At 41.4% G+C, this 14,214-nt stretch overlaps 1 protein-coding gene across 1 annotated transcript in view; it reads left to right on the plus strand.

Moving 5' to 3' along the window:
* The first annotated feature begins 801 nt into the window (after positions 1 to 801).
* Positions 802 to 14,214, plus strand: part of caly (calcyon neuron-specific vesicular protein) — a 44,966-nt gene continuing 31,553 nt past the window's right edge. The window contains exon 1 of the mRNA XM_020514914.2: positions 802 to 875. The gene's annotated coding sequence lies outside the window, so the exon portion shown is untranslated. The remainder of the gene's footprint in view (positions 876 to 14,214) is intronic.

Genomic DNA, 14,214 nt, shown 5'->3' on the forward strand with positions numbered 1-14,214 from the left:
ACATTGTCACAAATGCAGTTCAGTTCAGTACAGTACCATATTGAGGAAACAAATAAACATTGGAGTTTGACTCTATCCAAACAAACCAAAAACATCTCTTACACATACAAAATTAGATTTACATGCATTTGAGGCACTAGGAGGGTCTGATAACTGAACGGTTCCCCCCTTTACCTTCAGCAGGAGGACATTGGACAGTGGTCTTTCCCCACTGTATCTTGGCAGCATCTGCCCCAAGCTTTAGTGTGTCCCTCAGCTCACAGTCCTGGGCCTTGGAATGTGCCAGTCTGCTACACTCAGTCGAGGTCAACTCCTTGCTCTGGAAGACCAACAAGTTTGGGGCTGATAAGCAACCTGTTTAGAATGGGCCTCCATTGCCAGAACCTCTAGTCCAGAGGCAAAGTCACTACCCTGCACCACAAGACTCACTGCTCTCCATGCTTACAAAACCAATGCAACCTATGTTATCTAACAGCGCCTTGTAATAGAAAGACGCAGACCTACATTATCATTGTAATAGAAATCTCTCACCTTTACGTTCCCTGAATACTAAGTGGGGTGGAATAGGTATTTAATTAGGATGTTATTTGGAGCTTCCCGAAGCCTCTCTACCCTCCCTGTTGGAGTAAGCAGGTCAGATCTGAATGGTGACCTTTCCTCTGTAAACGTCAGTAGTGTCGAGCTCACAGGTAGCTTCAACACACCAAGTCTGGGGAGAAAATAACGCTGACAACATCTCCTAGGCAACCAGCTCTCCGTCTCTCGTTCTATTTCACACTCTCACAGTTTGTTCCTCTCATTGACTCTCCTTCCAGAGCTCGGCAAGTCATCGCCAGTCCTTCCCCATCAAAGCACACACACACACTCGGCTCCTGGTAAGTACCCACAATCAGTCATTCTTTATATTGTAAAAATAAATTAACTGTTCTCGCTTGCACCATTGTCAGTTTGAGATAAATGATGTATAATTTACAATTCCGGAGACAAGTGGTGTGTGTCGGGTGGGGGGTGGGGGGGGGGGTTGGTTGGTTAAGCAATATTTCAATGAATGTGTGTTATTTGGCGATTTCTTATTTTTAAAAATGCAAATTGCAAATGAACACTCCGAACTGCTGGTGGATATTCGTTCGCTTTCAGTAACAGAACTGATACACAAGAGAATTTTTTTTTTCCTTTCTGCCGTCCATCACTGCTCAGTGAATTGCAAGTGCTGTAAAATTGCAACAAAACTGGACACAGAGCGATCCTGGGTCATATTCCCTGCCAGACAACATTCAGTCAGAGCAGGAGATCTGGCAACAGGGCGTTTAAGAGCCCACCCCGCCCATGTTACAGGAGACAATAGAACCTGGAATCCAGGACTCACTAGCAGGCGCAGCCTCCCTGGCGCTGCAGAATGCACTGGTGTTTGGGGACAGTGAGCTCATCATATCTTGACTCCCTTCCCTGATGCGCCCTAGTTACATTGGCTCTGCACCTGGAAATGCAGCACTCAGGGACCCCCCACTTTTGCTCGAAACAAGATTAAGGTTCACGTGTGAGAACTACTAAACAAAACATCCAGCACTCCCAAAGAAAAGCTTCTCTGCATTGTTCCAGTGAAAGGATTTACCAGCCCCCTCCCCCGCCCTTGTTATTTCTGAGGAAGGGTCACTTGACCCGAAAAGTTAACTCTGATTTCTCTCCACAGATGCTGCCAGGCCTGCTGAGCTTTTCCAGCGATTCCTGTTTTTATTTCCCCACTTACTATCACGATGCAGTGGGTTTTATCTCGAATTCAGTACGAAATTATATCTATTCATTGGTAATTCCTTGTACTAGGAAAACTGTGGGTAACAACGCTGTAAAATATGGGATAAATTTCACCCATGAATTGTACTCTGGCACAAAGCAGGGTGTTTTTACCTGAGCGATAATTAAGCAATCCAGCCTTATGTTACTTATCGAAAACAAATCGACCTACTTTATTTTTTAAGAATTTTCACATGAATGTATTTGCATTGTTGTGATGTCATCTCTGTAGAGGGAGCTGGATGAGGCAGAGCGCTATTAAAAAGTTCCTTTCCCGAGCACAAAGAGGGCTCGTGTGTTTACCTGAGAGTTCGTGTGTCTGGCGAATTACCCGAGTGATCTTTAAGGAGTGCGGGCTCTCTTCTTACAGACAACTTGACAGTTCCCAGGGTGGCTACTTATTGCAAAGTGCTCTCCAGCAGGAGACAGACACCAGCAGGCATGCCACTACCTGCTGGAGATGACCACTTTGGTGCTGGGCTTGTTCCTGAGTGTGTGCCCTTTAACGTAGCCCTGAATTCTCAACCATATGCCCACTCACGCAGTCACAGTCAAAACTATGCTGCCCGCTGAAATGTTGCACATTCGACTTATTTGCAATACTTGTTTTTTCATGCTTTACCTTACTGCACTTCATTTGAGTATTTGGGTTCGGAATTAGGGTGAATTGTTGACTTGGGCTTTTTAGGGAGGCATGCACATCGATTTGCAACCGACTGTGATCGAGTGGATCTCCCTGTTTCGAACAATAAAATATTCCCCATTTAGAAAATTGCAGATCAGTTCTGCAATATTTAAAGAAATTCAACTTGTGAAGGATTCGTAGTGCAATTTTCTTGCCAAGAATGTCTGTACAAGAGGGCAATTTTTGATTTAAGTCGATAAAGTTTTGTTTTTGCAGCGGTTTCTCCCGCTCCGTACTGTAGGTGATGATATATGCGAGCCTTAATTGCTACTATTTATACAGGTCTATATTTTCTAATTAAACATAGATACTTGTGTGTTGGCAGCTCAGTCGCCAGACACCACACTGGAGATTGGACAGTATTGACCTCATTTCATGCCTTCACTTTCCAGTAGGGGTCACTAAACAGTGATTGACTGTGAATCGCCTACTCGCCCAGGGTTAGCAAAGTCAATGATATTCTGTGCCAAACTTGATGAAATTAGGTCAGGAGAGATGGGAAACAGAATTTTAGTTAAGATCTTTCCATCACAAAAACTGATTGGCTTCCACCTCTGTTAACCAGGGTAGGGGAGTCCAAAACTAGAGGATATAAGTTTAGGGTGTGAGAGGAAGGATTTAAAAGGGACCTAAGGGGCAACATTTTTATGCAGAGGGTGGTGCGTGTATGGAATGAGCTGCCAGAGAAGGTGGTGGAGGCTGGTACAATTACAACATTTAAAAGGCATCTAGATGGGTATATGAATAAGAAGGATTTAGAGGGATATGGGCCAAATACTGGCAAATAGGACTAGAATAATTTAGGATATCTGGTCGGCATGGACGAGTTGGACCAAAGGGTCTGTTTATGTGCTGTATAACTCTATGACTGTATATCCCCCATCTCTTTCCTTGCCTTGTTCACTCCAGCTGAAACTCTCATCCAGGCTTTTCATACCTCCAGATGTCACATTCCCAATGCTTTCTGGGCCGGTCTTAAGCATTTCGTTCTATCTGCACTTGAACTCATCTAAAACTGCTTCCTGCATTCTGCATTCTGCTTATCCATCGCCCCCACTGCTTTGACTTACAATGGGCTCTGGTTCACCAAAGTCTTGGTTACAAAATTCTCACCCTTCCGTTCCATCTGTTCAGGCTTCTCCCTACTCCTGTTGCCACCTGCAGCCTCAAAGCCGTCCTATAATTGCATTCCTCTGACTCCAGTCTCGTACGCATCCTCAGTCTCTTCAGATCACCACAGGGGCCACATTTTAAACTAACTAGAATCTGGTAGTCCCTCTGTAAATTTCCACACCTCTCCATCTCCCAGTCCTTTACAATCCTCCTGAACCTACATGTTTAACCATGATTTTACTCCTTAGATGTAAAACCTCCTTTTTTGATGTAATGTCAAATGTTCCTCTCGCAATCCAGTGAAGTACCTTGGAATGTTCTCCCACACTGAATGCTCAAAATGAATGCAAATATTTGCGCTGCTGCAATCGTTGCATGAGTCATTATCACACAGGGCACCAAGCAACCAAAGGAGCTTCACGTAGGATTATATTTCAAAGCTACTTGCTTTCCAATGTACATCTTGCGTTTCAAAATTTAGAGAAAACCATGCCTGTGCTTTATTTTTGACTGTTAACTGAATGATGAAATCCCTACAGTGTGGAATCAGGCCATTTGGCTCATTGAGTCCACAACGATCCTCCGAGGAGCATTCGAACCAGACCTACACCCCCACCATATCCCTGTAACCCTGCATTTCCCGTGGCTAACCCACCCAGCCTGCACATCAGTGGACACTATGGGCAATTTAGCATGGCCAATCCACCTAACCTGCACACCTTTGGACTCTCCGCTAACCCTACCTCTGTCACCCACTTGGCACCCTACCTCCCTCAGACAGAAGGTATAAAGGGGGAGGGGCAGGTGGGACAAAGGAATGGTCAGGGCAGCAGGAGGTTAAAGGTCAAAGCTGTTTGAACAAAAGACAAAAGAAGTTGGAGTGCATTGGTCAGGAGTAGGTGTTAATAGCAGAACAAAGACGAGCCACGCCTCAAGACAAAACATTGAAAGAATATACAAACAGGCAGTTAGGGGTAAAAATGATTTAAAGCGTCAAAATGGGGGTGAGTTTCATGGTCTGAAATTGTTGAACTCAATGTTGAGTCAGATGAGACCACTTCTGGAGTACTGTACAGTTTTGGTCGCCCTACTATATGAATGGTATTATTAACTTGGAGAGGGTTCAGAAAAGATTTACCAAGATGTTACCAAGAGGGTTAGGGCTATAAGGAGAGCCTAGACAGGATGGGACTTTTTTGCCTGGAGTGTAGGAGGTTGAGGGGTGACCTTATAGAGGTTTATAAAATCTTGAGGAGCATAGATAAGGTAAATAATAAAGGTCTTTGCCCTAGGGCAGGGGAGTTCATAACTAGAGGACATAATTTTAGTATGAAAGGGGAAAGATTTAAAAGGGACTTGAGGGGCAACTTTTTCACACAGAGCTTCATGGAATGAACTTCCAGAGAAAGTGGTAGATGCAGGTACAGTTACAACATTTAAAAGATATTTGGATAGGTACATGAAAAGAAAAGGTTTAGAGGGATATGGGCCAAATGCAAGCAAGTGGTACTAGTTTAGCTTGGGAAACTTGGTTGGCATGGATGAGTTGGTCCCAAGAGTCTGTTTCCATGCTGTATGACTCTATGATTGTAAGTCATACATTTTAAAAAGTAGAATGGTGACCCACTTACGTTCAGAAAGAGATCAGAATTTGAAGGCAGTTCAGTTAATGGAGTACCGAACAGTCACACTTAGCGCTTCAGTGATTTCAATGGAGCCAACACAATGAATGAATTAGCTTTATTGTCACATGTACTGACATGAGTACAGTGCAAAGTTTACAAGTTGCCACTTACGGTGCCATCTTAGGTACCTAGGTAAAGATTCTTGAGTATAAAGTCTAAGGGGAAAAAAAGAAAAATAAAGAAAAATAAAGAAATAAAACATCCAGCTTTACAGAACTTCAAATGTATAAAATCACAGTAATAAATTAGAAGATAAAGAAGTAAAAGGTTCAGAATACCACTCCTTCCATGGTAGTACAATTAAAAAAGAAAGAAAATTTAAAAAAATGACAGAGGGATTAAGCTTCTTAATGCTGACTGCCTTGACCTAGTTGAATTGTAAGTTACATCAATTGGCCAGGGAATATGATCAGCAATGATGGAACAACACATTGCAACATATCTTACTCTACCAGTGGGACTTACATGCATAGTACACATGGCCTGTTGCAGGCAAAATGAGTTGAATATAACATTATAGAAATACAATGGAAGGCTACAATCTATAATCTAATATTATAAAGAAAATATAGGATGATAGAATATGGTATTGTAACATGTCAGAACCTAACAGAAAACAGAATGTATCATGCTATAATTCCACAATACACCGGGAGGCTAGGAAACAACATATTCCGGAATGTAACAGCAACTTACATTTTCATAGAAATCTTAATACGTTAAAGTGTCCTGAGATGTTTCACTGGAGTGTTATCAGGCAAAATTTGACACAGAGTCACATTAAAGAGATATAAGGGCATGTGACCAAAGGTTTTTTAAAGGAAGTTGGTTTTAGGGATGACTTACTAAGGCGAAGTGAGAGGTAAAGCAATGTTATGGTCTAGAATTGGAAGAGGCTGTCGGGTTGGAGGAGATTGCAAATGTGAGAAGCGGTGAGTTCACAGAAAAATTTAAACACAGATTGAGGCTTGTAAAATTAAGGACTTGCTTCATCAAGAGCCAATATAGGTCAATGAGCACAGGTTGAGCTGTAAGTTGACTACAATATAAGGTATTAACAACGAATTCCAACATGCTAGAATGGAACAGAAGGAAATGCAAAACTCTCATCCTATTTCATTACTGCTAAACTCTTAAATATAGAGAAAAGCTACTGCAGTCTTCAAAGGATTCGAGTGAGATACCTATGGCAAGATTCTAACTGCAGACAGAAAATTTATGATAATAAGTTTAAAAGCATGCAATGAGAACTCTGTGGCAAGTTAACAGTGTGGTGACTGAAAATTAACTAGATGCGGTATAACAATGGGAGTGGGTATCATAGAACACCCTGTGGAGAAGGTCAGCTATTCTCTCCAGCATACTTGGGGAACTTGTTTCTCATTAGTGTCTCTTGCCTGCATAAATTGGTGAGACAATATTCACCCCTTTGTTGCTTGAGGCTATAGCTTCATAGCCATAAACTGCTATTGTCAGATCAAACAGAAACTAATTAGAAGAACGTATGAAGCAATGGAATTTTAAGAATCTCATGGTGTGGGGATTTGTCATGGTTGTGCTGTGATTGACTTCAGGCATTGCATGGTAAAATGCTTTGCATTCAAGATTCCTATCCTATTGCTTTCTTCTCAAGGTTTCCCTCATAGTCCAAATCCCATGTCACTTATGCATTGAACAAATAAGACAACTGTTTTGAAGCCCAGCACAAGGACATCAATACAGTATATTTTCTTTCTTACTTTAAAGGTTTTGATCACTGACGCTAACCTGACTGACTAAGGTTATTCAGTACTTGTACCTTTTATCATTGCAAATCAATGGAATCTTACTGCAGTCCTTGTAGCAACTGAGCTTCACTGCAGTGATTTTATGTGGGGATAAAAAATTATTGCTTTCTCATGCAAAGCATATAAATTGGTAGGCAATATGAGATGATTTTTACACATTGCTTCTATCATTCTGTGATGACTATCTTCAGGCGATTGACCAGATTGAAAATCAAAACTGTATGATTGATATATTTTCATCCAAACATTTTTAAAAATACATTTTCATCACATGCTTTGAATTTAAAATGGGTGGTTGCATGTTGGCTGGTGGATATGATTGAGATTTAAAAAATACAATGAAAGACTTCTTCCTTCCAGTTGTAGTGGTTTTTATTGATGTGATTGTGTGCAATCTCAGTCCAATTCATAGTGAAGTTAGTTTGATATCCAAAACTATTCAAAACTTGGCGTTAAATTGAAGTTGTGAAAGTGACCCTCTGAGATTGGGGTGACTTCTTTGTGCCTTTCTGATGCTTAATATGGGACTGCCTAACGTTGACATTGGATGGAAATGTATAAAAAGAGAGATAGAGACATAGAATTTGCTTTTATATTTTATCTTTGTCAGCTTCAGAGTAGGTCACCAGTGGTAATACTTCTTGTCATGCAGGGGCCCAGGCTACTTTCTGGAGACATGGGTTCAAATCCCATTCAATTCAATTGAATTTCAGTAAATTAGGAATTAAAAGTTAGTTACTAGCAATGGTGACTATGACAACTGGCAATGATTGTTTTAAAAACTAATTTCCTATTGTCCTTACATAGGAGTAAGCATGTTGTTCTTGCTTAGTATGACTCAGAACCCACAGCAATGTGACTCTTAATTACTCTAGGCTAATGGCTAAGCAGGTCACTCGCTTTAAGAGCAATTAGAGATGGGCGCAAATGCTGATGTTGTTGGTGATGACTGCAGCCTAAGACTGACAGAAAAGAATATGCTTCCCTGCAAATAGTGTCATACAGCACCAAGCAGACATCCTGAACTTATCTAGTCCCATTTGCCAGCTTTTGGACCATCCAAATCCTTCCTAGTCAAATACCCATACAGATGCTTTTTAAATGTTCTAAGTGTAACTGCCTCTAACACTTCCTCTGACAGTTCATTCCATACACGCACCACCCTCTGCATGAAAAAGTTACCCCTCAGGACCTTTTTAAATCTTCCCCTCTTACCTTAAACCTATGCGGTCTAGTTTTGGACTCCCCCACCCTAGGAAAAAGACCTTAGCTATTCACCCTATCCGTGCCCCTCATGATTTTATAAACCTCTATAAGGTCACCCCCTCAGCTTCTGATGCTCCAGGGAAAATAGCCCCAGCCTATTCAGCCTTCTTCTGTAGTTGAAACCCTCCAGTCTCAGCAACGTCCTTGTAAATCCTTCCTGCACCCCTTCAGGTTTAACAACTTTCTTCTTATAGAAGGGCAACCAGAATTGTACGCCGTATTCTAAAGCGGCCTCAGTAATGTCCCGTACAGCCGTAACATGATGTCCCAACTCCTAAACTCAGTAGTCTGACCAATGAACGCATCTGTGCCAAATGCCTTCTTCACCGCCCTGTCTACCCGCAACTCTGCTTTCAAGGAGCTATGCAGCTGCACCGCTAGGTCTCTTTGCTCAGCAAAACTCCCCAGGGCTCTGCAATTAATTGTATAAGTCCTGCCCTGGTCTGCCTTACCAAAATGCAACACCTCACATTTATCTAAATTAAACTACATGTGCCACTCCTCAGTCCATTGACCCATCTGATCAAAGTCCTATTGTACTCTGAGATAATCTTCTTTGCTGTCCACTACACCACTTCTTTTGGTGTCATCTGCAAACTTACTAATCATGCCTCCTATTTTCACATTCAAATCATTTAGATAAATGATGAAAAGCAGCGGACCCAGCACTGATCCTTGTTGGGCACACCACTGGTCACAGGCCTCCAGTCCAAAAAGTGACCATCTACCACCGCCCTCTGCAAACACAGAAGTTGCTGGAAAAGCTTAGCAGGCCTGGCAGCATCTGTGAAGGAAAAATCAGAGTTAATGTTTCGGGTCTGGCGACCTTCCCTCACTGGACCCAAAACGTTAACTCTGTTTATTCCTTTTGCATTTTTGCATTGTTACACTGGGGTCAGTTTACTTCATTGGCTGGACAGTGAATTTGCAATGAAGAGGGATGCCAATAGTGTGGGTTCATTTCCCACACCAGCTGAGGTTTACGACAAAGGCCTCTCCATCTCAACCTGCCCCATGACCTGAGGTGTCATAACGTCAGGTTAAACCACCATCAGTTGTGTCATTCTACTGAGAAACCAGCTGTAAGGTCTGGTAAGACTCTGGTGACATTACCTTTTCGTCCAGTGCACTGGGGCTCCAACAGGCTCTACCAGGTGATTTTTTTTGACTATTTTTTCATGCTGCCAGACCTGCTGAGCTTTTCCAGCAACTTTGTTTTTGCTCCTAATTTACAGCATCCGCAGTTCTTTCGGTTTTACCCAGTGTAACAATGCCAGCTTATACACAGAATCCTCCACAACATTGAGTTACTGATCTCAGCCATGTTATAGCGAAGGTGTAGTCAGCAGGAGGTTGATGCTTACAGAAAATTGAAGCAAAAATCCAGGTCAGCACACTGTTCTGATGCATTTTTTTTGTGTGCCTGTGGGTCATACTTTGTTTTATAATGTTCCTGTGAGGTGCTTTGAGATGTTTCATTATGTTAAACCTACTCTAGAAATATAATTTGAAGTTTTTGGTTCTTGCTGGCCAACTTCAGAGTGATATTGCTGAAAGCTCGGGAGCACGTAGTCAACTCAGCCTTTTGGTCATGGACTATACAGGGGAAACAGGAAGAGAAGAAGAAATGGGAAGACTCTCACACTGAAGAAAAAGGGCAATAAAGATAAGTCCTGAAATGCAATCTAGTAGATCTTCAGTGTCATTGTCCATGGGCTATGGGAAAGTGTTGATGTAATTGAAGGAGGCTTAGAAATTGGAATTGACTGGACTGAAACTTGAAGGAGTAATTCCTTTCTCATGCTAATAACCTTGCATTCTATTCTCGGGGGAGAATTTCCATTGAGATGCTCTGAACTCCCACTTCTCTTCAATGGAGGAATAGCACACAGCCTGCAGAAAATGCAAAGAAATAGTGAATGGTTCTGGATGACATTTCTCTAGAATTTCTGCCAATCCAAAGGAGCTGCTGCAGCAATTCTATCCCCAATTTTTGTAAACTATTTTAATTTGTTATTACATATAGTCAGATGGTAGCTCTTGGAAAGCAGAGGAAGAGAGTTGGTTGGAGCATAGAACTTTCTCTGCAGCCCAGGACAAAGAGATGCATTACTGAGGCATGACTGGTCAGAGGGTTTAATTAATGCAGAACAGATTTATGTGTTGACATAGGAATTTATAACTGGAAAGTTCGCACACAACGCAACCAAAACATAAGGTTTCGTGGACAGGTGGTAGGAATAGATGTCAGGTTGTTAATATTCTAAGTTATGATATGTATCTGAAATGACACAAAAGCACTTCAGCTCAAATATTGCTGCTTTTGTGAACTTGTCCTCAATACATAAATGTGTCATTGACCTAGATAACATTTGAAGGTAATACAATTAGGTTGTGATGTATAATGTCTAACGTGATTCTGTGCAAGTTCAAGGTTTTCACATCTGTAATAATATTTGCTAAATCAGTAGTTGCTCTGATAAAACTTGAATTTAAGATATATGTGCTAAATTGAGAGCAATGCTGTTTAAACAGTCGGACTACAATTTGCATTATATAACACATTTAACAGAGAAAATAATCCAAGGGCTCTCTGTAAATAGGCTTGATGAAAATGAGCTGGAAATGATGAGACTAGGGAAATTTCAAAAATTCTGTTGCATAGATGTGTTTTAAGAAGGTTTTTAAAGGCAGATAGAGGTGGAGAAGCCATCAGGTTTAGTGAGGGAGTTCTATAGACTAGAATTAAGAACTGAAGGCTTATCCCAATTCAAGTGACAGAAGAAAGAGCCAATGGTGGTGGCTCACTGCTGCCTGACAGTGCAAGAGACCTGGGTTTGATTCGAGTTTCAGGTGACTGTCAGTATGGTGTTTGCACATTCTTCCCATGTCTGTGTGGGTTTGCTCCAGTTTCCTCCCTCAGAGCAAAGATGTGTTGGCTAGGTGAATTGGCCATGCTAAATTCCCTGCAGTGTTCAGGGATGTGTAGGTCAGGTGGATTAGTCATTGGAAAATGCAGGGTTACAGGGATGGGGTGGATCTGGGTGGGAGGGTCAATGTGGACTTGATGGGCTGAATGGCCTGTCTCCACACTTGTGGGGCTTCTTTGATATTTAGGAGAAACTACAGAACTGGAGGAGGTTACAGGGGTCATTGGAACAAGTAGCAACATGAAAACTTGGAGCAGGATTAAGCCATTCAGCCTATTGTGCCTGCTCTGCCATTCAATACAATCATGACTGACCGTTCACTTCAGTTCCTTTGTTTCCACACTGTCCCCATATACGATTATGTCACTGGTATTTAGAAAGATGTCAATCTCTTCCTTGAACAAACTCAATAATGGAGCTTCTACTGCCGTCTTGGCTAAAATGTTCCAAAGATTCATCATTCCTCTCAGTAAAAAACCATCCTCATGCAGATTCAGTTTTCCCAATGTCCCTTCATAGGGCATTCCTGGAAATGAGTCGTGAATCTTTGTTGCACTCCCTCAATGGCAACAAAGGTCAAGGTATTAAAACTACAAAACTCCAGATGAGGTCTAACCAAGATTTAATAAAATTGAAGCAAGACTTTCCTACTCCTGTATCAAATCCTCATGGAATAATGGCTAAGGTAAAGGTGCCTGCTTCACCTATATGTTAGCCTTCAGTGATTTAATGACAAGGATACTCAGGTCCCTTTGTACATGCACACTTTCTAACCTCTTACCATTTAGGAAATACTCTGTATATCCCTTCTTCATAGCAAGTGGATACCTACATTTTTCCACATTATATTCCATCTTCCATGTTCTTGCCCAGATAGTAATGTGTCCAAATCCTCTTGAAGCCACCTTCTATCTTCCTCATAATGCACGTTTCCACCTAACTCTGTGTCCTATGATATTTGGAAATATTACATTTGGCTCTCACATCCAAATCACTGATATATGTTGTGAACAGCGGGGGCCCAAGTACTGATCCTGGCAGTACCCCACTAGCCATAGCTTGCCAATGTGAGAATGATCCATTCATTTCTACACTCTGTTTCTTGCCTGTTAGCCAGTCCTCTTTCCATACCAGTACATTACTTCTTAATCCATGTGTTTTAATTTTGCTAACTGACCTCCTGTGGGCGACTTCATCATTCACTCTCTGAATGTCAAAGTATACTGTGTCCACTGACTCCTCTTTATGTATTCTGAAGTTACCTGACGAAGGAGTAGCGCTCCGAAAGCTTGTGATTTCAAATAAACCTGTTGGACTATAACTTTTGACTTTGTCCACTCTAGTCGAACACTGGCACCTCTGCATCATGTTTATCAATTCTGTTAGTCATATCCTTTAAAAACTCCCAAAAGGTTAATCAAACACAATTTTCCATTTGCAAATCTATGCTGACAGATCGTTATTATCCAGTGTCCATTTTTCACATACTTTATAATAGATTCCAGCAATTTTCCTCGTGCTGATGTAAATTTAATAGGTCTGTTGTTCCCAGGTTTCTTTTTCCCTCCCCACTTAAATAGTGAGGTGACATTTGCTTCCAAACTGCAGGGGCCATTCCAGAACCTATAGCATTTTGGAGGATGATCACCAATGCATCCCATTATCTCCATAGCTCCCTCTTTCAACACCCTGAAAGTATTCAAACTAGGAGGACAATTTTGTGCAGAGTGTGTTGAGGTACAGCAAGACAGTGTAGGTCAGTGATGATGTGGGCTGATAGGTGTGTGGACTTACTGCAGAATCATAGTATAAAAGAACCACAAAGCATAGAAGTTCTGAATAGGGAAGAACATTTCCTTTATGCTCCTATTGTGAGATCAGCAGGGAAGATTTCTTCCATGCACAACATGTAGCAAAGTTGCAAATGTGTTCTTTAGAAAGAAACTTACAATTTCAATGGACGCTGCATGTGGAGGGGATCTTCCCTGCTGATTGGGTATGAAACAGAATGTGTCATAATAGATCCATTACTTATCCAATGATATAAAAAAGTGTCTTGTGTCTTTGTTGCCAAGCTTATGGTATTTGAACTGGTGTGTCTGTGCTGACTGATATCGATGGAGATGCAGAGCAATGCCAGAATTTCTTGCCACTCTAAATTGCTCTAAATAGAGATTTCTTTACCAGTTTGTTCCCCCATAATCCCTAAAGATGTTGGATTACATTTCCAGCACTTCACCCAAGGGGGCATTCTTCATGTTGAATAGCAGCAGGCAATTTTACCTTGGAGGCATTCAGCATAGATGGAGGCCTTTCGGCCCACTGAATTGCTGCTGTTCCAGGTTAAAAAGCGGTCCAATTGTCCCAATCTCTTGAATTATGCAAATCAGACACTGAAATCTGGGGCAGAAGAGGAGATCTCATAGAGTCATGATTCCAACTTCAGCAAAGATCCATTCATGCATGCATTCCAGTCAGAAACTGAAATTTAGGCTGATTTTCTTCTTTTTGTTATTCAGGGTGAGGTGTTTCTTTAACTGACACCATCTAACTCAGCACAAGCGTAGGACAGGACTGAAACCTTCTTGCTTTGTTGGCCATAGGATTAAATCTAGCTGAAATAGCCCAGGGCACCACTGGAGAAGTTGATATTTCAAAAGTGTTAACATGTGCTATGTGAAAGCTGGCTGCTTGGGCTAGAACCTGCTTGATTCAAGAACACAAGAAGAACAAAGATCACTTAATCAACAGGAGTATTAATTCTTACCCAAAACACATTGGAATCAATTAATAACCAGCAGGTGCCTGATTAAAGAAATAATTTATTTTAATAACTATTTTGATTGAATTTTCGATTCATGAACATCACAATGACAGGGCTGGAAATTAAAGTTTTATTTCTTTCTGATGCAACTCCCTGCCAAAAATCAAACGCCTTCTGACTCTGGCTGCATTTC

Source organism: Rhincodon typus, chromosome 34, assembly GCF_021869965.1.
Source record: "Rhincodon typus isolate 14 chromosome 34, sRhiTyp1.1, whole genome shotgun sequence".
Lineage (NCBI taxonomy): Eukaryota > Metazoa > Chordata > Chondrichthyes > Orectolobiformes > Rhincodontidae > Rhincodon > Rhincodon typus.